Source organism: Sciurus carolinensis, chromosome 5 (assembly GCF_902686445.1).
Source record: "Sciurus carolinensis chromosome 5, mSciCar1.2, whole genome shotgun sequence".
In the NCBI taxonomy this organism is placed as follows: domain Eukaryota; kingdom Metazoa; phylum Chordata; class Mammalia; order Rodentia; family Sciuridae; genus Sciurus; species Sciurus carolinensis.
The window spans coordinates 6,117,607-6,145,519 of record NC_062217.1 but is presented as its reverse complement, the minus strand read 5'-3'; the positions used below and the strand labels follow the sequence as shown (position 1 = coordinate 6,145,519).

Genomic DNA, 27,913 nt, shown 5'->3' with positions numbered 1-27,913 from the left:
AATTGATCTGTCTGACTGCAGCTCCTGCCTATCAATAGCTACAGCAGCCAGGGGAGCCCTTAATAAAGGGATCATGAATGCCCCGGGGCCTTTGGTAGCCCGCATGTCTCAGGAAGTAGGGGAAGGATGTGATTTTAAAGAGGTAGAGGATGAAGTCCAATTAAAAAAGAAAGACGGAAGAAAGGAGAAGCAAATGTAAGACTGCAGAGTGGAGCGACCATGACGGCGGACCCCGGGGTCACGGGCCTCCATACCTGCAGAAAGAATCCACGAGAGGAATCAAAGGAGGAACAGGAGAAGGATAAAAATGTGTGTTTCTAATGCTGTTCATTGGCAGTGTCTGTATTTTGTTTTTTATTGGTCTAGCAAATGTGTATTATGTAAATGAATTTTTTGGTGCAAAATGCTATGCCAAGGACCTTGTTGAGTTTAGCAACACAAAGCACCTTACAGATAACAAAGCATCCCTCATAGCAAAGCTGACCCTCTTCCTGCGGGAACTGCACAGTCCGCTTGACCTAAGCTACTGTCTAGGAGCCCACATGCCTTTGAAGGGAACGCGACCATCAAGGTCATTGTATACAGTCGATGACTACTTACTCCAAAGCCATCCTGACTGCCCATTCAGGTGGCGTTGGAGCTGAATTAGAGTAAAAGCAAAAGAGAGAAATCTTTGGTGTTAGTTCACCTAAAGTAAATCCTTTATGAAGGAGCCCACGGAGGTCACTGCCACCACATTCAGCTTCAACACAAAAAAAGTGGACAGGTAACAGTTTTTAGCCCTGATGAGTGACTCAGAATTTGATTTTATCCTGTGGCTAACTTCTAACTCAGTGTCTCCTCTGACAGAACTGTTTTCATGACAGGCGGGTCGGAACGTCACAGTGACCTTAGGTGCGCACGGCCTCCTCTCCATTCTCCCAGGGGAGCCTCTCTTCTAACTTTTTGCCTTTGAAGTCTCTGGTGCTTCCTCGCCTGGTCGAGAGGGTTCTTTCTTCTCGGAGGTCACAGCTGAGGCTGGACCAGGGCCTGTTGACAGCGCAAGTGACTTAGGAAGCTGTCCTCTGGGCGACTCGGGTTCCTCTTCTTGCCACAGTCGTTCTTGTCCGCCAACTCTAACTCTGCTTAGGGTCATCGGTACCATGTGCTCGGCCTGCAGCACCTCACTGGAAATCACGTCGACCTTGAAGGAAGCCATCGTTTTGCACGCTTTTCAGTCAAAGAAACTGAAGGTCATCAGTATCAGTCTAGGGACTGGCAGCTTGCCTTCCATGAACTATAGCTTTTATGTGAAGCTGCTTCTTTTCTTACTCCTGATTTTGTTCCTAGATCTTCACTTGGGAATACAGAGCCGTGTGTCAGGAGGGTTCTAATGCTATGGATTTTCCATGATTTGTATTCACCCTGATGACCCCTGAAGCCACCTGCTTGTGTACCAGAGCTCAGAAGACCAGAATCAGTTCTGGCTGTCTCGTTTAACTGGCCCTGTGAGCTGAAGTAGGCCACTTCTAAGAAGGTTACCAGTCTTCGTCTTGCCACATCTCATAGAATGTCACGAGGACCAAGGACAACGAAGTAGGCGATGTCCTCAGCCAACAGTGGAGTGATGTGCCCAGGCTGCTGTGATTTCTGCATTACTAATCTCCCACTTGGGCCTTGGAAGAGCTGCGTCATGTTTTCTTTCCCGAAGGGCTGCGCAGCTGGGCTGCGAGGCTAATAGTCCACCCTCCCTGGGTCAGCCTCCCACTGGCCCTCTGCTCCTTTCCCATGCACACTGACGATTTATCTTTTAAAAGCAAAACAGTGCTCTGACCACTTATCTGCACTTGCTCTCTGAGCCAGCCTGTTGTGTTTTTCTGCAGCACACGAGGAATGAGAACCAAACGCAAACACCGCTACCAATTAACACATGCTTACATCTCCTGCAAGTGAGTGTTCCCTCACCCAGAACTCAAATGCCATAGCTTTCCTTCTCTGTGTTTTTCTAAGCCCTGTGCAAACATTCAGCTCCATGATGCAGAGACCCTGAACTTTGGAGCAAGCTGTGACTGTTGAAGTGACTGAGCTGTTTAAGCATCATGAGTGATAACCCCAGGGAGCTCATGAAGCACACTGAAACGTCTGTTTACCTAAAGCTCCTTTGTTTAGAAACTGTCTCTGACCTTATCCCAACCAGGAGGCAAGCCTCAGTCCTGCCAATGGAGAGAAGTGGCTATCGGGTGACCAGCTGCCTGTCCCCTTGCTAGCACTCCGAGTCTCAAATCTCAAAAATCTCCTCAGTCCTGAGCCAACCGGACAAGCAGTCGCCCAGGAGGGGCGCAGTGGCTTCCGGGTTCTGCGCCAGCTCACTCTCCCCAACTTCCCATGCCCCCCACGCAGTGACGAATCCTCACCTGTTGTTGGCAGGAAGCCTGTTTGGAAAGGCGTTAAAGAAAAAAGAACAGAAAGCTTGATTCTTTATTTTAGTTCTTTTACAAAACAGTGTGTCCCCCAGGAAGCTGTGACTGACCTGGGCGGTTCACACCTCGGGACCGGTGCTGAGGCCCCGGTCACCCTGGGTTCTCACTGCATGTTCTATCAAAGCCCCTGATGGCTGGCTTTCATGCTTGCAGTGCTTCCAGAACAACAAAGCAAGAATGTGTGTCCGCCCTAAAGTACAGCTGCAAGGAGTGCGAGGGAGTGATAATTGGGTGACACCCAGGAAAGGGGAGGTGAAGACGCAGAGCCTCCAGGAAGGCCAGCCAGCAGCTCCATGCTCCCCCGTGCTCCCTGGTGCTGGCCGGCCACCCCGCTCCTCCCGTCAGCACGACCCTGCCCCAGCTGCAGCGCCGTCTCAGGCCCGACCACGCGGATCGCAACCGCACCAGCCTTTCCCCTCGCTCTGGCAGCTGGAGGTAGCCTGAGGGGAACTTCATTTCTGTTGCCAAGTGGGCCACCGACCTAGAAAAGGCCAGTCGCCTTTCACCCCAAGAAGACCCCTGTGACAGCGAGGCTTTGATTCACTGAGGGTTTGGGGCTCAGGGCGACAGGCAGCTGTCAAGCAGGGCCTCTGGCAGACAGGCAGAGGGAACATGGATCGCCTTGAAAGAAACACTACAAATGTTTGATCCTCTTATCCCTGTCCTGCCCACTCTCAGACTCCTGGGGGACAATGGTGGGACTTAGAGGGTCCGCAGACAAAGAGGCATTATCCACATGGATCTTGGCAGGGCCAGTTCCTTCTCTGAATCACTTCTCTAGGAAAGTCCCAAAGGTTTGAAATCCATTCCCTTAGATCTGAAGCTTTCTATGTGGCATCTGAGGTCATCAATGTGAAGTTCAAAGCCTCGCGATGTCTCTCTGGGTTCAGGAATCACACGTGACTCATGTGCACGCATGTGCGTGTGTGGGGTGGGTGCCAGTGATCCTTTCAGAAACCCGGGGAGGGTGCTAAAGTCTGGCTTGCATGATGCCAAGCTGTATCACTTCTGCTCTGGAATAATTAGGCATCATCTGGAAAGAGCATTAGTACAGGGTAGAGGGCAAACCAGAAAAGTGCACAGGGCTTAGAGACAGGGAGCCATAACATTAGAGAGAGAAGGAGAAAAGAGGGTATTTGATCTGAGCTCCTTCTGCTAACTTATTCTTTCTGAAGAAGGGGTAAGCCAGATGCAGAGGCACAGGCTTGTAATCCCAGATGCTTGGGAGGCTGAGGCAGGAGGATCACAAGTTGGAGGCCAGCATGGCCAACCTAGAGAGAAGCTGTCTCAAATAAAATACATAAAGGATTGGGGATGTAGCTCATAGGATGCCCCTGGGTTCAACCCACAGTACCAAAAAATAAGAAATAAATAAATAAGAGGGAAATGCCCCAGCAGGAGGCAGAGCTGAGAAGCAGCAAGGTTTCTTACCTCACTCTCCTCACTGAAGTCTCCGCTTTGACTATGGAGGGACAGATACAGAATTCCTGGACCGCTAAGCTGCAGCAGTAGAAAAGACAGCTCTGTGCAGTCCAGAGGTGGTTCTGGAGATCCCCAGCACATTTGGCCAGCTGCAGGGGTACAAAGATAGGCCGGGACGGTGCACTGAAGGTCCATTTTCACCCCAAGCCCAGGGCTTCTTAACAAAGGCCCTACTGACAGCTGGCACTGAATCAGTCAGGACCAGTCTTTGTTCATTCCGGCTGCAGTGACAAATGGCCACACACGGGTGGACTCAAACAAGAAGCAATTATTTTCCATGGTTCTCGAGGCTGGAGGACCAAGATCAATGTGTCAGCAGGTCCAGGGTCTGTGAGGGCCCAGCCAGGTGTGCAGATGACAGTCTTCTCGATGTGGCATCATAGGCACAGAGCAGAGAGACGGCAAGCAAACTCTGGGTCTCTCCCTACAAGGACACAAGGGATTCACCCTCTGACCCAATCACCGCCCGAAGCTAGTCTCCAAACACCACCACACTGGAGGTGTAGACTACAACACAGAGTTGTTTTGAGGGGACTCAACAAGGCCCTCCAGAGAAAGTGAATCAATTTTTGCACATATATTTCACAAATTTCCATTCTGGAAATCCTCAGGTTTACCTCTCAAAGACTTTGGCTGACTGAATGAGGTTCATCCACATTATGGAGTATAATCTGCTGTGCTTAAGGTCACTTCCTGGTAGATATTCATCACATTTACAAAATACCTCCAGAATGTCGCCAGCTTAGCACTTGATTACAAAACTGGGGTCTACGGCCTACCAAGCTGATACAGCAGCTGAGCATCCAGAGACTGTCCCAAGACCCTTTGCTGAAGGAAACTGCCCCAGGTGTCTGTAGGATGTTGGCAACATTCCTGGCTGCTACCTGACATGCACCAGTCAGCTACCACCTGAGTTGTGATGAGCAAAAAGCTCCATCATTGTCCAAAACCACACAGTTGTTGGGGGGGGAGATCCTTCCCGTTGAAACCACTTTTCTAGGCCAAGGGCTCCACCCATTTCCCCACAAATTATTCTGCATTCCCGGTAGCCTCATATGGAGAGCCCACAGTGATGTGCCTGTGCTCTGGGTCTTGTCTTTCCACTCAGACACTATTCCAGTATGCCGAAGGTCACGGAGCTTCTTTGGTGCTCTTGTAGTCCACAGTGAGCAGACGTCTAACCCTTGGGTGGGAGCAGTCCCCCAGCAAGGAGGAAATGAACCCCAACTTCATGTACAATCTTGACCTCCCCCGCTAGAGTGGCAGAGACTGTTCTCCCAAGACTTGGAATTAAAATGAAGTAATAACATATCAAGGTAAAATGAAGTAATAACATACCCAAAGGTGAAGCATGCCCCAGATGTGTCCATTAACTGCTCGGGTCAGGCGCTGGACTCAAGAGAAGTCCTCTACTTGAGACTCTGCAAAAGCTTGATATCACAATTTCATTTGATATTTCCTAACAGAATATTTTTACTTACTGAATACATAAAAATAGCTTTGAGCTTGATATAGATGAAGGCAATTTGACAAACATTCACTTATCCTAAATTATAGATCTTTTTCCTTTTTCCAGTGCATTGCTATGAGCAGATTTTATATGTACCCTCCTAATATATATATACACATAAACACATGTCCTGTGCTCTCCCAACCATCTGGTGTAAAGTGACACATAGATGGCAAAGTGCTATTTTAAGCTCTGGGTGCGTTATCTATAACCAAGCATGATTGGCTCCTATATTGTTAATTTCCTGCTGTGCTTATGTAATTCCAGTGTTTTCTTGGTCATGCAACTAGGCTGCATCTTAAAAACAGTCCAGGCACATAAATTTAAAAAGAGATCTTTAATGGTATGTTAATGACAAAATTCTGGTGCCAGAGTTGGAAAATTAAGACTCCAAAAAGTTAATAAAACACTGTGACTGAAACGTACTTATTTATCTAGTTGCATTAGCAAGGAAAAAAAAAAAGCATTCAATTTGGTATTTTGACCCACTAGGCATTATGGCAGGATACAGGAATTCACCTTGATATTTCCTTTCGTCTGTTTAAAAACAAACAACAAACAAACAAAAAAGAGCAGAACTTTTACTGAGCTCTCAAGTGAGCTGCATCTTCTGTCTGCTTCACAGGGACGGTTCGCTAAGGACTGACTGACGCTGAGTGGGTATCGTCAAGTGCCCCGGAAGTTGGCACTGCTGTCCAGTTAAGTGCTCATTTTGCAAATCCAGCTTCAGGGAGCCTGGCAGACCCAGGTGGATGCCTCGCGCTGGGCTCTTGCCGAACGGAGACTTCTTGGTGTTCTTCAAACCCACCTGGAGTAAGTGCCAGGCTACTTCCCATGCTTCCCAACAAGAAGGAAGTGGCGACACCTCACACGGTCCTCCCAAGGACCGTGGGTCTCCCTGGTGAGAGGAGGAGTGGTGCAGCTGGGGAGGGGTCTTGTTTCACTCTTCACCTTGAGCCTCCCTGGGTGGCCCTTCTCCTCCTGCCTGAAAACAAGATGAAAGTGAATCGTGCACCTTAGCGCTCCAGAGCAACACAAACCCACCCTCGGCCGAGGCTGTCCAGTGCAAACCCTCCCAGGGTACACGAGAACCCTCCATGCGGGACAATGTGGGCATTGCAAAGGGGCAATTCCCAAGGCTTCGGGCCGTGGGACTGCTCAGCAGGGATTTCCCAGGAGCAGCAGGGCACTCTGGCCCCACCTGCGCCCAGTGCATGAGACTTTCAACAGACTGGTTTTTCATTATACTTTCCATTAAATTTAAGAGCAAACATCTAATCTTCCTCCCACCCCTGACACACACACACACACAAAATTGAGGCTCATTTGATGGGAAGATAAGCATTTTTCTCTGAGGAAAGTAAATAACCTCTTGTTCTGTATTGTTTACAAATTCATCATACCTTGATGGTGAGAGGTCAGCCTGGCGGTGGTTTGTTATTTTACATAGTAGTTCTCAAATACTTCTCGCAGAAACCTTGCAAAACAGATTTTCACTTGCCATTATGGATACTGATGCTTCTCTATGATTATACCTTTAATAAGGGAAGATTTTAAAAATATCTGATTATTAAACCTAGGGTCTTGCCACTTGTTAAGTATGACATACAATTGATGAAGATTTTGAATGATAAACTCTGGAGAGTTTTACTCTCAGAGTCCCAATATTGCCTTAACTCTGGGTCAGAAGACACCTAAATTTACCACATGTATTGCCAATTAAGATAGTAAATGTCAATATTAAATATGTGAAATGCTGAGAGACAATGGCTGCCTGGATAGAGACACAGATGGAGCCAACAGATTATTACGCTAAGGCTTTCCATAATGAAGCTGAGGAATATGAATCCGTTTCTACCAACAGACCTAAATCCGGCACATTTTTAAACAAATATCCCACTCTAAAATCAACTCTTTCACAGAATGTAGTGAATGATTCCCAGGGCGTGGGTTCATAAGAAAAGGCAATAAATTCCAAGTCTGATAGACTAAAACTCTTCACCATGCTGATTCAACTTCGTCCTCTCTCTTTCATACTTGTATGGAAAACAAACACTCTCAACCTTGTCTTTTGTTACAACTTCAATCCTATATGCAAGAATAAGACAGGTGTGGTGGCACAGGCCTGTTGTCTGAGCTATTAGGAGCCTAGGCGTCCAAGACCAGCCTAGGCAACATCACAGGAACCTGTATAAAAAAGTTAAGTTAAATATATACCATGAAGTAAGGAGGCATCTCTGTTCTGTTCATTAGTGGGTTGCTACTACCATGAGGACAAGCCCCTAGCTTCCAGGAGGTATTCTGTAAATATTTACTAAGTGAGTGAATTGACAGTCGCTGAACCTATGAATAATTGTGTTTTCTGTCATGGAAATTCAAGATGGTTCCGACCTCTAATTTTTTTATAAATATTTATACTAATCAATATGCTGAAAATACTGCTCAGACAAAGGCACTTGAGACTTCTGTGGCTACAGGAGAGCCTGCCCAGACTGGGCACCAGGCAAATGCTGAGAGAAGGAAAGGACAAATGGAACTTTGTGCAAAGGATTATTCATGCGCATGAGTTGTCCCGAGAGGGTTGCACCATAGACCTAGACTCACCTTGTAAATGCAGAGTTGGCTGCAGTAAAAGGGAAGATAAGAGAAGCCTTGAGGTCCTGCCAGCGTTCCCACTGTGGCTCCGCCATCACCGACTGTGTAACACATAATTGGCCTGGGAGATGTAGAACGGGAGAGGTTCTAATTATGGACAAGTTAATGATGCCCAAAATAATTACTCTGGAGTCTTTTGCATTGTGTGGTTTCCATTTTATGGTTTTAGAAATGAGAATGTGACATCCATCATGGTTGGGTCCAAATTCCTTCAAGATGATAGAAACGTAACACAACTTGACATGAAAGAATTCCACTCTGGAGTCCATGCGCAGGCCTCCTGCCAGGCTCCTGGCCATTCCTGGCCCTGCCACGAGCTCTTCTTTGTAAGACATGTCAACCATCCCTTTGCATTTATGATTCCTGAAGATAAAGTTCTCTGACTTTCTTCATTTCCTCCCAACACGTTATTTCTTCCAGAATATTACCCAGCCAATTTTCTGCACTTATCATATTCCCACTATTTTATATTTCCTGTGTGTCTTGCCAGCATCCTAATAAGGTACATGCTCCAAGCCCACACCCTTCAGAAAAACTCCTACAAGTTAGAATCCTTTCCTAAAGTGTTAAATGATAATTCAGTCATTAATTCTGAAACTGTCTTCTATTTTTTTCTCACTTCCTATTTTTTTTTCTTACTCACTCTGCCTCTAAGCTCCTCTTTCCCAAGTTGCCACGTAAGTATGCATTTTAAGTGCATGGTTGCTTTACTGTGTGGGGGATCACTACTCAAGAAAGATGAACTTTCCCTCAGAGCTGCACCCCACTCAAGACTGAGCAGAGGAGGAACTGAACAGAAGCAGGAGGTACTCAAATTATCAGGAATTTCCTGACAAAGAGACACTGACTGTTCATCTGGCAAGAGAGAAGAATCCCATTCACGAAGGCCTCCACAGTTGGAAAACAAACCAAAATATCTGGAATAATTTGGATGAACCATGGTAGAGCAGCAAAAAAGTCATCTTCATTCTCAAGTCTTCCCTAAGCAGAGTCCCAAAAGGCATCCTTACTACACAGCCACACGCAACACAGGGAACGAACCCGGCATGGACCTTGGCTCACCAGAAAGTCAGTGGCTCTGGCCAGAGAGGCCTCCAGATAGCGGAAGCCAACAGACGACACCCTGATTCAGAAATACATAAAAATACATACAACCCAATGCAAATGCTTTTGAGTGAAAAAAAATGGCTTTGCCTTCTTGAAACCTCTGTGTTCTAAAAATCTAAAATATTAATTCTGAAAGTCAGGAGGCCCCTTTCCAGACTCTGAATGGGGGCGCTCTGGACGCATGCTTTGGAAAGCTTTGTTGAGTGGGAGTGTGTTTGACTTCTATCAATCCAGACATGTGACCCCTGCCTGGGTTTCAAGAGCCACAGAGGGTCAGGACAAGCAGTGACCGGGATGTAAGAGGGATCACTGCAGGCCATCCTGTGGGGGAGAGTGTGGACTCTCAAAACACAGGAACTCCTGAGGGAAGCATGGTAAGGAGAGTCAGCACAACGGGGTCAGCCACCTCCCTAAAAAATGGATTTGAATTTTAAAGGTACCGTCAGCCATCACAAAATCCAGGTTCTTGTTCATTTACAGACCAATTAAAAAAAAGCAGAGGCAGTACGTCCTTCCCAGCGGCACAGGGAGCATGGGAGCATGTGTCTTCAGAGTGCAATCCTAGGCGCAGGCAACCATGACAGCTCCAAACCTGCTCTTAGAGTGGGAAGGAGCTCCCCGGAGGGAGAAAGGGGCCGAGACTTGTTCACACGCAGGATGCGTAATGGGACTTGTGTTTATACCTCCATTTTGAAGACCGCAGTCTCCAACTACACACCCAGATGACCTGGAAAGTCCCATGTTTCTCTCTCTTTTACTGGATGGAAGCACTGGTCTTCATAAACAGGCCTCTCGCCCAAAGCCGGGGCCCTTCTCCCCAGTACCACTAGTTAGGAAGAACATGGTCGTTGCCCTTTAGCTGGAGTTAGCCTCGCACAGGTCCACCCGTGGTTGTGGATGAAATGAGCCAGCTACATTTTTATTGCCTTAATCACTCTAAAACACCAAAGGAGACAAGATGAAGTTTTGTAGCTTCTGCCCTTGTCCTTGATACTTAAATATCCAGGAGACAAGCATTTGAGAGTCACCTGTCCAGCCATCACCGTTTGGGGTAACAAAACAGAAGGCCCAACATGTAGAACACATCTGGGTAAATAGGATCCCTGGGCTGCTCGTCTCCAGACAAGTTCCTCTCTTTAGGAGACTAAATGGCAACCTGGATAGGATGGTTAGGGAGGGAGGGGACTCTGTCCAAGCCTCCCGTGCAAAGAGAAGCAGGCAGCTACATAATGACCTGAACACCCCCTGCGTGGACTTCCTTTTTATTTTTATTTTTAAAGTTGGGCTTACTAAAATAAAACACATATACAGCAAAACTCACCTTTTTTGGGGGGCACAGTTGTAAGAATTTGGACAAATCCCCAGTAATGAAGCCATGGTGGTAATTAAGACATGGAAGAGTCCTGTCTTGCAAAGCTCCTGGCGTCTCTGCCGGGCCCTCTCCCCAGCCTCAGCCGCTGGAAGGCGCCTGCCGATGCACTCCCTGGCCCCGTGTGTCCAGCTCACCTACGACCAGAGTGCCATGCAAAAGAAACATGACTGTGTTTTGCCTTTAAGAATGTGGGATGGGGGTTGGGTTGTGACTCAGTGGTAGAGTGCTCACCTAGCATGTGTGTGGCGCTGGGTTCCATCCTCAGGATCACATAAAAATAAAGACATTAAATAAAGGCATGTGTCCATCCACATGCACTGACCGAGCTGCAGGATATGGGAGGTTGGGTCACTCATCTCTGGCTCAGCTAGAACGCCCCTGATGGAAGACTTTTACAGACTCTCCGTGGAGTCTCTCTCAGGCCCAGCAGGGTCTCCTAGAGGACAGATGCTTTCGTGGTTTGTTATGTGCCCACGAATGGATGCATTGATGGATTAAAGGTGCAGATAGTGACTACTTGGAAAACCAGATCTGAACCCAGGTTTTCTTTCTTATTCTAAAGCTGTTTTACATTTTTCTAGAACCTTACAGTTATACACAGTAGTTGGGTTCATCCTACAAACTCATACATGCTTGGAATTCCATTTCAGCTCATGATCCCCTCCTTTTCCCTCCTTCTCCTTTCCTGACCTCCTTCCTTTACTCTATTAGACTTCCTTACTCTGGTCTATGTATTTATATTAGATTGAGAACCTAGATTTTCAAAGAATAAATTTCATTATCAATGTATTTAGAAGACTGCTTGAATCCTTTACTTTGTATTATTTCTCCCCTCTTGGTCATTTTCTGGCTCATGTAAACAATTATATAACCCCCAAATTAGTTCACAGTGGAAAGAGATCAATATGAGACACAGACAGACGAGTGCACCTCTGAGAAAATTGTGTCATTATGGTTTGTGGACTATGAAATTACGGAACACCACCGGGCACATGCCAGAGAGCTGCGTGGAATGCTCCTTCAATGAGACATCATTAATTTCCAGAATGCAGTGAATGGAGCCCACCACAGATGGCCATTTGTTTTGATGTACTCCAATTACATTATATTATTGCTACATTCATAAAAATAATGCCGCTGACCTGCCATCAATTGTCCATGCACTGGAGGCAGCTTTCAGCCACTACAAATGGACCTTCTTACCTCAGGACAGCAGCCAGCTCAAGCTGTGGTCAGCGAATACCTCAGCCCTGGACGAATGTTTACACAACTTGAAGACAACTACCTTCGCCCTCAGTCCCTAGATGGTTGGCTGCTAGGGTGACCATAAAACTTTTCTGGCTTTTCTTCTTAGAGACTGGCCCAAGACCAAGCAGCCAAGGAGAATAATCTGGACAAAGTAGAACACAGAATATCATGGCTTCTGTAAGTTCTATTTGTTGCCATCATTGGGTAAACAGCCTAGTAATGGCCTCATTTCTTTCTACATCAGCCCAGAGGAACATTCTGGAAATCAGAGGGGAAAAGAAGAAACGGTTTCAGGTCTGATAATTCTGTTTTCAAAAGGCAATTTTATCCTAAATATACTTCTAGGCTCAATTGCCTCTGGGAGTAATTTTTCCTCTTTAGGTATGTGAGAGAGAGAGACAGAGTTGGGAGGGCGGAGTACCCAGCTCTCCTTGGGCTGAGTTGCAGAAACCATAGCCCCAATCACCCACCCCAGCTCACGGTGAGTCCTGTCAGAATCTGGGAGTGGTCTGGTGGGCAGTGGGTCTTGGGTCCTCGGTTTCTTGGTCAAGACCAAGCCCTGTGAGAAGAACCAAGTTTTTCCTGAAGAGGGTGCAGATTGTTCCTCTTGTGAGGGAACAAGCCATCCAGAGGTCCTGAAATCTGTGCACCAATTCATAAGCCTAGGAAGTGAGGCATAAAAGGCAGTGTGATCTGACCAGCATCCACCCCTCCATGACTCAGTGGAGGGAGTGCAGAATGCATGGGAGGTGGACTAGTCCAGGTGCTTGGGGCAGGGACCAGACACAGCTGCAGGTAGAGTGGCCCACACGGAATTAGGAGTGACAGAAGGAACATGGGTGAAGAAGTACCTATAGGGCGCATAACTTGAGGTCAGACATAAGACAAGCTTCCAGCGATCCTGAAGTCACCCTTGAGTTCAGGGCAGGGTGGTAGAGGAAAGCTGCAGGCACCAGAGTCTAGGGAGACACAGGGCGGACCTCCCCTAAAAGCAGAGAGCGTGTGACCCAGCCAACACCTTGACATCAGGTGTGCAGCCTTTGGAGCTGCGAGACCATGGACTTCTACTGTGTTAAGACTTGGAGTTTGTGCTGCTTCGTTACAGAAGCCATAGGAAATAATATAAAGATGGACTTTCAGAGGCACGCAAACCAAGATGCCAACAATCCTACTATGGATGCACCATAATACATAAACAGTAACAGCCAGTCGTGCATCAAAGGGGAATTCCTTGTCTTTTGACAGAAAGGTCACTACTTCCTGGAAAAGACAGCACATGCCGTGGCAGGAGGCATGCACACGCTGCCCAGCAGTGCAGGACATGCTGCTGAGGCTGGGGAGAACGTGGAGCCTCGATGTGAACCTCCCTGTCTCCACAGACCACGTGTCCTTGTTGCTAAAATAAGGCCGACAGAAATCCTTGTGTTTATTTCACATGGAATTTTTTCCACATAGACATTTTAAAGGTCAAATGAAAAAAATGTTTTAAGTAAATGGTCAGTACTAATGGAGGGTTCTATGAAGATATTAATTGTTTTTATTAATAAGCTTAGAGCTGCTTTTTTGTCTTTAATAACATGGAAATTTTCAAGAGAATAATTCAGAGATATTTAGAAATCCTAACTCTTCCACTCCTCAGCTGAACTGTTTGACCTGTACTGAAAATCCAAAAAGTGAGCAAAGTCAGTATAAATAAAATCAAAAATTAAAAGACGACATTTGCAATTAAAAGTCAATTTACCTCTACAAGCAACAATATGTTTTACAGACACAAATCTATGCACTGGAGCAAAACCATGACACTATACCATTAGGTATATGGGATGACAAGTCAGATTTGTGTAAAAATACAAATAGTATGCACACACACGTTCTTGCACGTGTACTGCACAAGTTTTCTTTGCACATGCATACGTCTCTATTTAGGCATCCTCTAAAAACCAGAAATGCCACTTGATGCTTTCAAAGAAAATTTGCGTCATTTCTCAAATAAGTTGAAATATTATGCAAATTATTTTGCTTATCATTATTGCTCATCACCTTAGTTCACATATTTTTGTTGACTCCAAAATATTTTTGACTAGTTGATAAATGTGGTTAAAAACCGAGGTTCATCCACACTTCCCTGCCCACATGGAAGCAAAGGAGAGGTTTCCTGAAGACTAATTGCATGTCTTGCATATGGTAAAGCCTATCACATTAAACCAACTTACCATTTTCTTCAAAAAGTGCAAGAGTTCGGGTGGGGGTTGGGACGGCTGGGACATAGTTCAGAGGTAGAACAATTGCCTAAGATGCACAAGGCCCTGGGGTCCAACCCCACCACTGAAAAATTAAAAAAAAAAAAAATTAAAAAATCTCCATTGTTAGATCTGCAATGGAAACAGGAACTTGAGATCTCTTATGAAGTAATTTAGTACTAATTGAGAAATACACGAGATTTTTTTTTTTAAAAAATGCATGGCTCATAGAACAAAAGGAAAAAATTTATATGTACATATATAAGTATACACACACACACACACACACACACACACACACACAAGGGTAACGTAACATTTTTATTATAGTCCACATCACACTTCCTGGATTTATGGAGTTCTGAAACCCAAATAACTTCCTGGTTATTCATAATATCCAAACAGACTTATGTCCTTAAAATCTTTCTCTACTGGGCAGGGCACGGTGATCCCAGTGACTCGGGAGACGGAGACAGGAGGATGGAGAGTACAAAGCCGGCCTCATCAACGGCAAGGAGCTAAGCAACTCAGTGAGACACAGTCTATAAATAAAATACAAAATAGAGTTGGGGGTGTGGCTCAGTGGTTGAGTGCCCCTGAGTTCAATCCCTGGTACTCCCCCCCCCAAAAAAAATCTTTCCCTACTGACTTCAGCCTCACCATCTAACTTCTGCATAGTAGCTACCGCTCTGACTACCGCTATCTAAATCGCACAGGTGTGTTTATTTATATAAATTATGCCAGGCATAAATGTGCATTGGTGAAATGAGCAGTAGTCATGAAACATTCTGTAAAGCCGAGATCCTTACTCAGTGCAGCATACAACACAGGATCCAGGTTCCCAGCACTGAGATCACTTCAAGCAGCACCTGGGCTTAGGGTAACATTCAGCCCTAATTCTGCCTCTAATGCCCCGTCTCTGTGTACCCACTGGCCTCGGGCCTCCCCTCCAGCCCAACTACGAAAGCCTTCTATTTCCTGTTGTACGTGGACCCTGCTGCCAGATTACTGTCAGAGCTGACTCTTCACCCCCGTGCTCGTCAGGTGCGAGAGCTGGAGATGGCCCTGCGCGTGCCAAGCCTTCCTGGCATGGCCTCTTTCCTTTATGCCAATAACCTGGCCCTCTGGAGGCTCTCAGGTTGAGAGCTCCTATCCCAAATGCCCAGGCTGTGCTAACACCTGAACACGCATGGGGTGGTGGAGGCAGGCAGGATGCAGTGAGCACACCCTAGCCCTCCGCACGTCGCAGGCTAGGGCTTCCCCAATGACCGTGGAAGCCAAATGGCTCGGGTCGGCTTAAATTCCACTCGGAATGCCACAGATACTGGGGTGCACGGTGCCGTCACGCACTTTTCCTCGCCACCCCCATGTCTGAGTCTCCAGGTACCCTACCGCCTTCCCTTCCTGCAAGGTGTGCCGAGTCTGAAGGGTGGCGGGCCTGCCCTGTCCTCCCCTGCATGTCCTGGGCATCGGGTGCCCCCTGGTGCTGCCCTGGCCATCAGGCCCCACCCTGCATTCCTGTTAAGGGTTTGGCGATGTCCCTGAGAGTGGAAGCTGAAGCTCTAGCGTGTGTGTGCCTGTGAGTGTGGCTTCTTTTTCAAATAGAGTCATTACAGATGTCCTCAGGTTAAGACGAGGCCACTGGGGGGGACCCTAACCCAATATCACTGGAGCCCTCGTTGGGACAGAGGGCAGAGACGGGCACACTGGGCCATGGTGCCACGTGAACACGGAGCAGACCCTGGTGTGATGCCCGCACAGTCCAGGGAGACCCTGGGGCTTCCAGGAGCCGGAAGAAGCAAAAATGGATCCCCCACCGGAGTTCGGAGTGGAGTACAGCCCTGTCAGCTCCAGGAATTCTGGCTCTGGCCCCCGACCCGTGAGGATCAGAGTAGGTCTGTCACTTTAACACACCCGGGTCCTGGTTCTCTGTGGCACGATCCTGTTTAGTCTTAGAACAGATAGGTGCCCGGCGCTCATGGTACTAGCAACCAACGGCTGGGGCGTGAGGCCAACCTCGTCTACTGCCCTCCATGCTCCGTGCTGAACGAGACCAGTTCGCTGTGGAGCGCCTTCCTCTCCCGTCCTCATTCCCTTGCTCAGCATTCCTGCGTTTAGAAGGCAGCCCAGAGTCTGAGCAGGCTCTCCGTGGGCCAAGCCTACCCTCCACACGTCTCCCGCTGGGCTGCCCCAGGCTCCCCGTGCTGCAGCCTCTTCTGCTACCACCCTCCCCTCCAGAACCTCTACCTCCCGCACACCTACCCCACCCTGGCCCCAGAAGCGCCTTCCTCCCATCTCCACAGGTCAGATGGAGTTCATGTGCCAGTCTTGAGTGATGGCTTTTGTAATCTACCCTCCCAAGTAGGAACTTGCATCTCCCTGCTTCATAAGACCACATGTGCATGTGCTTGTCCCTCTATTTTAACATCTACCCCAAGGTACAGTTTATTATAGTGAATAGTAAACACATTCAGTCTCCCTGACTGCAAACAAGCTCCTTAAGCATTTTCGCTTTTACATAGTCTGAGTTGTCTTGCAGAGAGACTGGCACATTACACATCAGTTAGGCTGAAACACGAAAAAATGAATCAAAGTAAGTTTTGTGTGTCAATGATTTTGTGTTACTTTAGTAGCCTCTGTCTCATCAAAAGCTGTCCATTGGCATTTGCACACTCAGTGCACTTTTATACAGAAATTACTAAGTAATAAATCCTACAACAGAGAGAGAAAAGATACATGCAACTGGTAACCCTTGCTAAACATGATTGGAGGCTCCATTTGAAGTATGCATGAATGTGTGTGTGTGTGTGTGTGTGTGTGTGTGTGTGTGTGTATGTGTGTGTGCGCGTACATATGTAAGCAGGAAAAGTCACGTCACCGAATCCCTCACAAGGATCCATCACTCTGCCTTTAATAAATGTCCTCCTACCTTCCCACTGCTTGCTTTCCCCCTTTGAGAGTGTACTCACTACTTTTATTTTCTTTCCTTTAATTTTTCTAAATGATAAGAAGGGGATAGTGAATGTCTATATACGCATTTTGTATCCACATATTTATTAACAATTATTCACTCATCATGCACCAAAAATAAGATATGCATAGTTTCAGCAAATTATAATAACTACTCCCACCTAAAAATTGGAAATTGAACCTCTCTTGTAACCTCATATTCTCTTAACCTTGGAATACTTCTGCTAAGGCCATGTCACAGCAGACAACTGACAAGATGTCCTATTTAGTTTTGCAACTCGTGGCAACCACGCAGCGAGGAGAGTCCTGACTTGTGTACAGTGCCGTTTTGTAGAGTCCCCAGTTATTTCAATGCTGGGGCACCCTCAGTCACACAGAAGCAGGGTGACTGGCCTTAACATACTTTCCGCTCTAAGTTCTTATGAATTTATACTGGCTCAGCTAATCTATACCTCACTTCAAATGCTCAAACCAAAAGCTTTAATGCAAGAACTATTTAGTTATTTGTCTTGAAAAGATGAAAATGAAAATTAACAGGCCAGATCCAGACAATGAGGAGGAACATGGGAGAAGAAGCATCCATGAATGTGCTTTCAAACTCACATCCTTGGATGGAGTCGGAAAAAATCATGCTAAGCAAGATAAGCCAATTCCCCTCAAAATAGGCCAAATGTTTTCTCTGTTGAATGGATGCTGATACATAAGGGGGTAGGGGGTATAAGTGAAGAATGGAGGAACGTTGGATTGTGTAGATGGAAATAAGGAGAGGGGAAGGGGCAGAGGGGAAGGAAATATGGTGGAATGAGACAGACACCATTACCCTATTACATGTATGATTACACCAATGGTGTGACTCTACAATGGGTACATCCAGAGCAATGAAAAGTTGTGCTCCATTTGTGTACAATGAATCAAAATGCATTCTGCTGTCATGTGTAACTACACAGAACAAACAATTTAAAAAATCACAGCCTGAGTCAAATATTTTGACTATGACAGCATCCAAAAGGGACTAAATACCATCACATGAAAAAAGCAAAAATAGCTCTCAACAAAGAAAGGCAATCTAGTATAGTTCTAGAAATCCTAACTGCTATGTGCAAAAGGAACCTCAGGATGCTTTAATAAAGTCAGGGATTGTAAATGATAATGACTAATTTAGAATGTCTTTTCAGTTAGCTTCTAATAACTCAGTGGTTTGACCTGGAACTGTTGGATTCATCTATGGTTTTCAATTTAGAACGTATCTACACTTATCCACTGACATCTGCATTCCTCATCTCTGCATGACATTTCTATATTCCCCAGGAAAGTAAGAATTAGGAAGATTCAGTTTCAGTATTTCTACCAATTTTTAGGTGAACTCCTAAGCATTACGAGTTCAGTTAGATGCTCTTCAAGAGATGAATGGATAAAGAAGCTGTGGTATATATACACAATGGAAAATTATTCAGCCATAAAGAAGAATAATATTATGGCATTTGCAAATAAATGGATAAAATTTGGAATGCTAAGTGCAATAAGGCAATCCCAAAAAACCAAAGGTCGAATGTTTTCCCTGATAAGTGGATGACCATATATAATGGGGCTGGGGGATGAGAGAAGAATGGAGAAACTTTAGATTACGTAGAAGGAAATGAGAGGGAGCAGGGATATGAAAAATGGTGGACTGAGGCAGACATCATGACCCTATGTACGTGTATGATTACACGAGTGGTGTGAATCTACATCGTGCACAACCATAGAAATGAAAAGATGTACCCCATTTGTGTACAATGAATCAAAATGCATTCTGTAAAAATAATAAATAAATAAATATATAAATAAATAAATAATTTTTTTGAAAAAAGAGTTCAGCTATAATGTTGACTTTCCTACTTTGTAATTCTATTACTTTTTAAAAAACATTGTGTCACCTTCACTTAAGTCCTTTGGTGTATACTCTTGTCTTACCCAGACATGAAATACCAGTAAATAATATCAGCAATGAGCCTTCCCCTTCCCCGCCCACCCCCTAGGGCGGGGTCGGCACAAAATTTGATCCCAACACTTCTTATGTGTCCAAGTTTTGTTTTCTGAAAGCACATCTCTTAGGGAGGTCATATTCTATATTGACTTGAAACAAGCATGTTTATTTGTACAATCTCTGCAAAACAAAAAACAAACAAAAATAATTCCTCATTCTACTTGAGAAGGTTTAAGTTCTAGAAACAGACCAGGAATTTCTGCAGAGAACACCACGTTTTACCATTTAGTAGTACACCATTTCAGGTTTCCTACTTTAATGTTCATCAATAATATCACAAGGATGTGATATTAACACAAGGATGTAGATATGAACAGGAAGTCAATAAAATAGAGAAACAATGGTCAGAGGTAAAATATTTTGATTGTCAACCAGTAAGATAAATTCAAATCCCCTAGAGACTTAACGGCCTCCTGAGTGACTTTTCAGAGATAATAAACATTTAGTTCCTGTATTCTCATATATTAAGATGGACTTCACAGAAAACCATAAACACACTGATCTGGCCTTCAGTGACCTGCATTAATTCTTCCTGTTCCAAAGAGAATCTTCTTAAAAAAAAGTAGAAATTATGCTTTTCCCTCCCTTTTAGAAATTTATGTGTAATTTAGGAATTGTATTAAGAAAATATAAAATAAAGAAATACATAGATTTTTAAAAATCATACTGTATTCTTAAGGAAATTATTGTTTCAAAGATTGTTTTAGTGGGAGTATTTTCTATAGATTACATCAATCTGGAAACATTATAAGTCATCCTCTTGCTAAGCAGTTTTAAGGTGTGGAGGACAACCCTTAGTTATTCTGAATAGGCTCAAACCACAGGAAAAGCCATGCTGGCCGCCTCATTACTACACACTATTTAAATTTCAGTGACATCATACTTAGATTTATTCTCAGTTGATGAAAGATAGGTATCAATTAAATTTGTTTTCCCTACACTCTTAGCATCCAGTTAAGGATGATCTTGATAATGAAACAGCTATCATCATCTTGAGCGTGCAGGAAAAAGCCCATTTTAAGTGTGATTTCAATTCTACGCAGCTACTAATGAGTAAGCCACAATTTTTTACATCTTATTTAGATTTTTATGCCATATGGACCAAATCTTAAGAGTGAATCCCTCAAACATTTAATTTGACTTCATATTGGGACGTACTTCATGCCCCTTGTCCTAAGCCCTTGGATTATGATCCTCCCATTACATGACATTTTCAGTTTCCTCTTATTTAAATATTAAAAAACAGTTCTTAACCCATTAGTGTGTTAGTTCTCCAAAAATAATCCCTAGTTTTTTCACTTATAATTAAATACAAAGATTTTTGCTGCTCATTCTTTCCTCTTTTTTCTTACAATAAAGATAACAAACATATACCCCCTCAACAAACTAAGAAACATAAGAAAGATGATAAAATCTTTTAAAAGTGAAAAAATGAGTCAAAATGGAAAAAAAATGGCAGAGACACAAATTACTGCAAGTAAAAAGTAAATAATAAACTGCTTTGCAAATAGTAGAATTTAAAATGAACAAAATGGAGTTGATATTTTCAAAATGAACATATGGTATCCTACCCTTTAATAAATCGGTGTTAGTATCAACAAGAAAAAAATGGAGAGAATACTCATTTGAAACCAAAGCCAAAATTTAGAGAGAAAATAGACTCAAAGTAAAGCAAAGAAGTAAAACTCAGACTGGGGTATAGCTCAGTGGCAGAGCATGTGCCTCACATGCTCAGGACCCTGGGTTCTAGCCCCAGCATTGAAATAAATAAATTCATTTAAAAAGAGGTAAAACTAGGGATATGTTTTTCTTGTCTTCCTTGTTTAAATAGGAAGCATAACTGAATGTTGATTTAAGTACCTTGAACATCAAGCACGGAGAAGTGTTATCAGGTTATATATGATATAACTAAATTAAGGCATAAAGCAGAAGTTTCCTTTCCTTTCTTAAAGGACAGCCTATGTTTGAAACTGTCATTAAATGGGTTCAAGGAAATACACATTGAGCTTTCATAGGGAAACCTTGAGGTTCCATAATATCTCCAGTATTTAAAATGCGTTCCCCAGCAGAACAAGGAAGTTTACCAACCACCTGATACAGAAAATGGATAATCTATTGAAAAATGCATCCTACAGCTATGGTTAGCTTTCAGGAATTTAGGAAACCATCTGAATCTAGATGCACAACCAACTAAAAATACAGAATTCACATACTACAAGAAAACCCACAGAGTAAAGCTTAACTGTGAATAAGAGAGAGCAAGATCTGAGTTTTTAAAAAATCAGCAATGTTTTCTATGGTTGATGTTAAAGTGATTTTTTTTTTTCCAAAATTAAATTTGATCAAATTTAGAGTAGCAACTCCTAACATTTTCACAATTAAGGATTTCCTATGTTATTCTCCTTTCACTTCATGGTTTAAAAGATTTTTAATTTCCCTTCCAAAATATAAAATATATTTAAAATTAAATCATTTTCCATTATATTAATCGAAAACAAATTTGACTAAAGTGCAGCAAACAGTACATGGCCAATGGACATAAAAATCACTGGTTCATTAAGTGTTGTTTACACTGAAATATTTAAAGGATCCGAGTGCACTTAGAATTCTTAAAACCAGTGTCAAAGAGCATTGATTTAGAGTTTAGAAATCCTGTGGTCAATCTTAGTTCTCATAGTCACTGGTTGTAAGTCCTTAAAGAAACCATGTAAGCTCTTGGGAACTTCTGTCCATACATCAGTAAAATTAAAGCAAGGACCCCCCACAGCAGCGTCATAGGGTCGCTGTAAGGGTCAAATTTAAAAAAGAGAATATGTATTTTACAACATCTATAAACACCCAACGCATACTATTAAGCATTTGATTAACATTCCTGGCTTATCCCTATGAAGCATAAATGGTTGGATCATTCAAAAGTAATATGAAAGGAACTTGTGCATCTTCTCCAGCATGAAATCTTACAAAGGAATGACATATCTCGTAGTGAAACACAGACACTGGCAAATGGAATGGTACCTGGAAAAATCAGAAAAGACCCACCATGACGAATCCACAAATATTGCAGGCAAACTCTCTGACTTTTTGCATTTTGCATCAATAAATGCAGAAATAATGATGGCGAGAACTTCTTCTCCATGTAGAGCATGCTATTAGTCATGACGGAAGCAAAAGCAGTAGTCAGAGAGGGACCAATTGCAAAGGGGACAGAAAGGAAAACTCAAAGTTGTTCACATTCAAAGGCAGGAAAACCTGCTAACATCATTGGAGCTAAAATTTTGAGTTGAGTTCAGTTATGAATTTACATTATAAATAAAGAGCATAAGTGTTAATGTGAATAAAATTCAGTACTTATTAGAAGACTAAAAGGAAAATGCTGCTTTGACATTCCAAAGTGACTCAGTCCACAAAGATCTGAGCCTGCGCCATGTACAAGTCTGTTCTAAGCACAGGGATCGACATTTAGATGAAGAAATGGTGTCCAGTCTGGTGAGGAGAAAGGAAACAACCCTCCCTCCCATGTTTAGGGGAGATAAGCGAATTACTACATCTTCCTTGGAAAATATTCCAGAAATATCTTTCTAAATTAATAATACCTATAACCTTTGAACCTGCTGTTTCTCATTTGAAAGTTGATCTACACAGAAAAAAAAGCATGATACATGCATAAGGATATTTGTTTGCAGTATTGCAGTTTTTTATAGTGGCAAAATAATAATAGTAATAACTAACAAATCTAGAAAAATATCTGATATTCACCATTGAATAAATATATTAAAAATTATGAGTTAGAGCTGCATTTACTCACCCAGAAGGAAGTCAAGTGAATACATAGCTAAGGAAAAAAAAAAAAACAAAGAAGGAGAGATTTGAGGAACCCTGTTTGATCATCTGATTATTAACTCCTACTTTATAAGCTTTGTATTCTAAAAGCAATGACAGTTTGTTTTAAATTTTTAATTTTAGAGAAAATAAGCAATTTCAAAAATAATGGCACACAAAGTACTGAGGTAGCTTTCAAGTAGCTCTAAAAAATAGTAGGACAGACAGGCATTTAGACAATTAACTCTAAGACAAGTCAGGAAAGAAAAATAAACACTCAATGGGAGACATTCACTCTGTATCATCAGGCACATCAGCAAGGTCATGCACCCTTGAGCGGTGGGCAATCTTGAGCTGCAAATCTTTGGATAGAATGGCTGGATTTTTCTCATACCCTTTAAAGAACATTCTACACCAAATGAAGCTGCAGTCAGAGGTTGGGAACAGCTGAATAAGAAAATATGCAGCTGGACTGAAATTTGCTGTGTCCAACTGACTAACCTGAACACCACCAAGAAACAAGTTTCTGGCCCTGAACTCTTGGGAATTCAATCCATTCAATGTTTGGTTACATTTAATTATGTTGCAATTTTGTACATGCAGGCAGAAGGAATTAAAATAACCTAGAGGAAATTACAAATACATTCATTAGCACTTCTAAATAAATTTTGCTGAGCTATAATCTTAATCTGTCAATATTCTAGATATGATGAAAAGATAATTTAGCAACTAAAGGAAATGCTCATTAACAATCAATCTTAAAAAGATAGACCATTCTCAGAACTTTTATATATACAGATGGCACACTTGAGGTGGGATCAGAATAAAATGCTAAATACGCCAACTTGTGTGTGATCTTTGATAAAGTAATAGAGTATTTCTCTTTGTGGGATTCTGATTTCCAAAATTAGCCCCCATGCAGACCTACATGTCATTCAGGCACTTAGCTTTCACAGAAACAGAAGGCAATAATAAATAAATGTGGGTATCAAACACACACTGGTAAAACTATAAGTCTGCTGTGACAGTTAAAATCTAAGCAAAGGAAGTAAATAAGAAAAAAAAATTACTAGGTTCCCAATGACAGTCAAGTGAGCCACAGAAAAATTCTTAAACTGGCAGCAGTTCCAAACTTTGCGAAATCACAAACCAAGTGAGGTAAAAATGTCTCCATATCTAATAACCTTTCCATCAAAGTTTATTAACCATGATTGGGGTGAAGACTGAGATGTCTAGGTCCCCAGTGTACAATGCATGTCAGGGGAGCCACCTGTAACTCAAGCTCCACACCTCAGTGATATCTACACATTAACCTAAAGCAGCTGATGAGCGGTAGTTATCAAAGCAGCTTGTCTCTAATAAATGAAACAACAGTCCTTTCCCACATATTTTTAATATCCAAGAATCTAAGAATCCTGCCGGATATATTTTAACTTCTTTATCCAGTAAGACACATTTAAAAATATCTGCAGATTGCTTAGCCTTCTCAAAAGGCAGTCCAAAGTATGCCCCTTATGTATTTACTCCTTTATTTCACAATATTTACTTATTTTTAACCTCAAATAAATGTTTAATATCCAAATTAAATGTCCCTCATCTAAAGTGTAAAAGTATATAGATAAAGAACAGAACCTACCAACCCGATGCTCTGAGTAAGCCATTAGCAGTGTGAAAGTCACTCAGCTGAAGCTCTTGGTCTCTGGCAAGATGGTGGCCAAAGTCGTTCTAGATTTCCTAAACATTGTGGGCAAATATTTGCAACCTAAGTTTTGTCAATAGTCTGGTGCTGCAGACCTGCTGCCAACCACATATAAGAAATATAAAGATGACTTATGATTTCTGTTCCATTTTTATCTAAATGTCTTATCTAAATAGCTGGTAAACAAGTTTGCCCTAACATGTTTATCTTCATGCGAAGATATCATCTTCTTCGTGGTTGAAATTGGTGTATATATTAAATAATGTCTTGTTTGAACAACTCGCTCCCATAGTAAAACAAGAATTAAGGCAGATGTGCTCCAAGATACAAACAGACTGGGAAATGTGTTTTGGGATATCTGGATAACTCCCAGTTTTGTGGCTCCGACATTCCTTGCCTCTCGTGATTTCTGGGATGTCACCCTGTAGGTGCATGTCTTTCCCTTTAGCCTGGTCTCTTATCTGTGTCCTCTTTGTCTCCTTTGCTCCATGTGAACTTCATATGGGAGTATTTCCCTAGAGCCTTCTCCTTGTTTCCCTTTTTGTTGGGGTCACGGGGACAGGCCCCAGGGAGGACTCTCAGCAACTCTCCACACTACACTGGAGATTTCTGAAGATCCCTCGCCAGGGGACATGTCCAAATTCTGTCTCTAGTTGCTCCTAGAAATATTCATCTAGAGCCCCGTGAGATTTTCAGTCCCAATGGTTAGAGCACTGGTGCTACCAGCCTCCATCCTTCCACCCGCTCCACACTGATGTGCACTCGGACATTTCTTACTCTGGTTAATGAAAACCCTTTCTGGGCAAGGAAATCTACTCAGAGGCTGGAGTTTGAAATCACAGAAAATGGGAGATCTCTTTTATTGGTAGCTGAATTCTCACCATGACATGGCAAGAGCAGAGGATCAATAAAGGCCTTTTAAAAAGAGTAACAAGTGAATCTCATAATGAAAGGCTTCAAAGCAAAAACAACATCCAAAAACAGAACAAAAAGGGGGAAAAATGTGGATCATTGGAACAAAAAATAATAAGCCAGTTTTTGCTCTTCCGTTTTGAGAAAATGGAAAATAAAAACATGTGCCTATGTGATATTGTGCTTGTCACGAGTGCCAGTAAGACCTGGCAGCTACAGGCACTCAACAAATACATGTGTAGTGTACAGTGTAGCTCACTGCTAAAAAGCTATGATTTTACACTCTAACCCAGGAGCTGAACGGCTAGCACTTTGAGGCTTTCTGGTATTTGTTAACTGATCAGTTACAGAGCAGCTATGAAAAGAACAAAGTTTGCTGTACTCAGAAGATTCAGCTATGAACACTTAGGATTTTCTAGAGCTGGATTCATGTCCCGGGTCTGACTCTGACTCTGTGAGACCTTGGAAAGGCTTCTCGCCTTGCTTCATTTGGGAGTTTAATTATTTATATCTTGTATGCTCACCCATCTCAGAGTTCAGATGTGTGCCCAGAAACTGCCACACTGTAAATACACAGTCATGGCACAAAAACAGATTCGGAGACCTTCCTCAGGCCTCGCCCATCTCAGAAGCAGAATCCCTAGGCGTGGATGAAGCACCTGCTTGGCTACCAAGCTCTCTGGGTTAATCTCCTGCACACAAGCCAAATGTTTATGGACCAGTGCTTCAGCCGGTGGCAGCAATATGTGCCCTTCAGTCATTTCTCTTATCTAAAGTGCTTTCAAACATATTCATCCCATCCCATTCTTTTAAGCCAGGGAGCCACCAATGCATTCAGTTATTAACCCAGCAACGACTGAGCAGCAGGGCTTGCCGGTGCTAGGAATGGAATGGAAAGCAAGTCTGGACAGTCCTTGATCTGTCATAGAACATCCCATTTATATAAGAGGCCTTATTCAAATACTAGCTAAAAGTAAGTCTACAATCCCACCGTGGCTTGTGTAAGGAGAGAGATCCAGTCACAGCAAAATACCCACCCGGGCTGTGTTGGCAGGAAACTGGATCAGGAAGGCCAACCTTCACTCAGCCTCACTGGACGCCACCCAGAGAAGTAAAGAGCTGCACTTATTTTGCAGTGAGGAGTCCACCCTCTGTGCCACTGTCCTTATTAGCTCCTGGCCCGAATGTGTGCAGGCACACAGGGCCGGGGTTCCTGCAGAGCCAGCGTGTGTTGTCCACCTGAATCCCTACGGTCCCGGAATGAAAAGTCACAAGGATGCTCCAAGCCAACTTCAGAACTGTGGCAGGGCCGGCGGGTGGAGGTAAACAGAAGGGCAGACAGCCTATCATCACATGGAGCAACAAAAATAGAACACTTTCTACACTCCCATTTGTCACTGCTGAATGTGCCCTTCTCAGGAAATTTGAAAGGATAGAAGTTTAAACTCTAAATTGTATATATCCTGAGACCCAGAAAGTCCACTTTTAAGAACTGAATTTTCAAGCATATGCTAAAAAATGGGTACTTTTTTAAAATTTTGAAATGTTATTTATAATTTTAAAAAATCAGAAACAAATGTCTAACACTAAAAGAATATTTAAATATGGTCAACTCATAAACTTGAAAGCATGCAGTCATTTAAAATTATAGGGTTTTATTTTAAACAAAAAAACATGCTCACTATGTAAGACTAAATGAAAAAATATATATATAAATGATTTGATCTGTTCTTGGACAAATACAAGCACAGCTGCCCTGTATGTACGCATGTGTGTGTGTGTGTGTGTGTACCTCTGCCTGTTGTAGTTATGTACAGGTCTATACAAAGAAACTTACAAACACATAAATAAGGATTAATTTGTCTTCAATTTTATCCCATCTCCCCACTCTATCCTGAACGAATGTACTATCATAAAAAGGGAAATAAATGAAAAACAATGGCAACTGTTGGTAAAAACAAGAAAACTTTCTTTACAGAACCCTGGCTGACCCAGTGGGTTGTGAGCTGGACAGAACAACAGCATTTCCAAAAATCAGCTTGCAAGGATGGAATTAACCAAGAGTAATTTTCACATGTGAAATGGGCAGGAAGAACCCTGAATCACCAGTCTTTGAGAAAGGCAGGAGTTTCTTTTGGAATCTAGTAGCTTCTAGTACAGTACTACTCAGACACTCCCAGAGCAAGGCTATTTAAAATTAATAAAAAGTTTTACCTAAGTAATTTTAGGGGGAAAAAAAGACCATAAAAATAGAGGCATATTTTTATGAGTAGAGTAAGCATATTCTTGAAACATCAAATTATGTCTGGACTTCAGTCAGGTACATTTCTTCAATTGGTCTTTTCTTCCTCTCTACCTCGGCGTGCTCATTCACGTGACTCGCTGCTGTCAATGTGACCTCTTGGGGGACAGTG

General features: G+C 43.2%; 1 long non-coding RNA gene across 3 annotated transcripts; it reads right to left on the bottom strand.

The window, feature by feature from the left end:
* Window positions 1-5,787: 5,787 nt before the first annotated feature.
* Window positions 5,788-24,665, bottom strand: LOC124985285 (uncharacterized). Of its 3 annotated transcripts, XR_007108837.1 has the most exons (7): window positions 24,525-24,665; window positions 22,875-22,901; window positions 14,047-14,158; window positions 10,535-10,719; window positions 8,056-8,167; window positions 6,855-6,986; window positions 5,788-6,436 (listed from the first exon to the last, which is right to left on the bottom strand). It is a non-coding gene; the product is annotated as an uncharacterized LOC124985285 (long non-coding RNA). The 3 variants fall into 3 exon arrangements; XR_007108838.1 differs by lacking the exon at window positions 14,047-14,158 and having other exon boundaries at window positions 24,525-24,663; XR_007108836.1 differs by lacking the exons at window positions 14,047-14,158; window positions 22,875-22,901; window positions 24,525-24,665 and adding an exon at window positions 10,817-12,886.
* Between the last annotated feature and the right edge of the window lie 3,248 nt (window positions 24,666-27,913).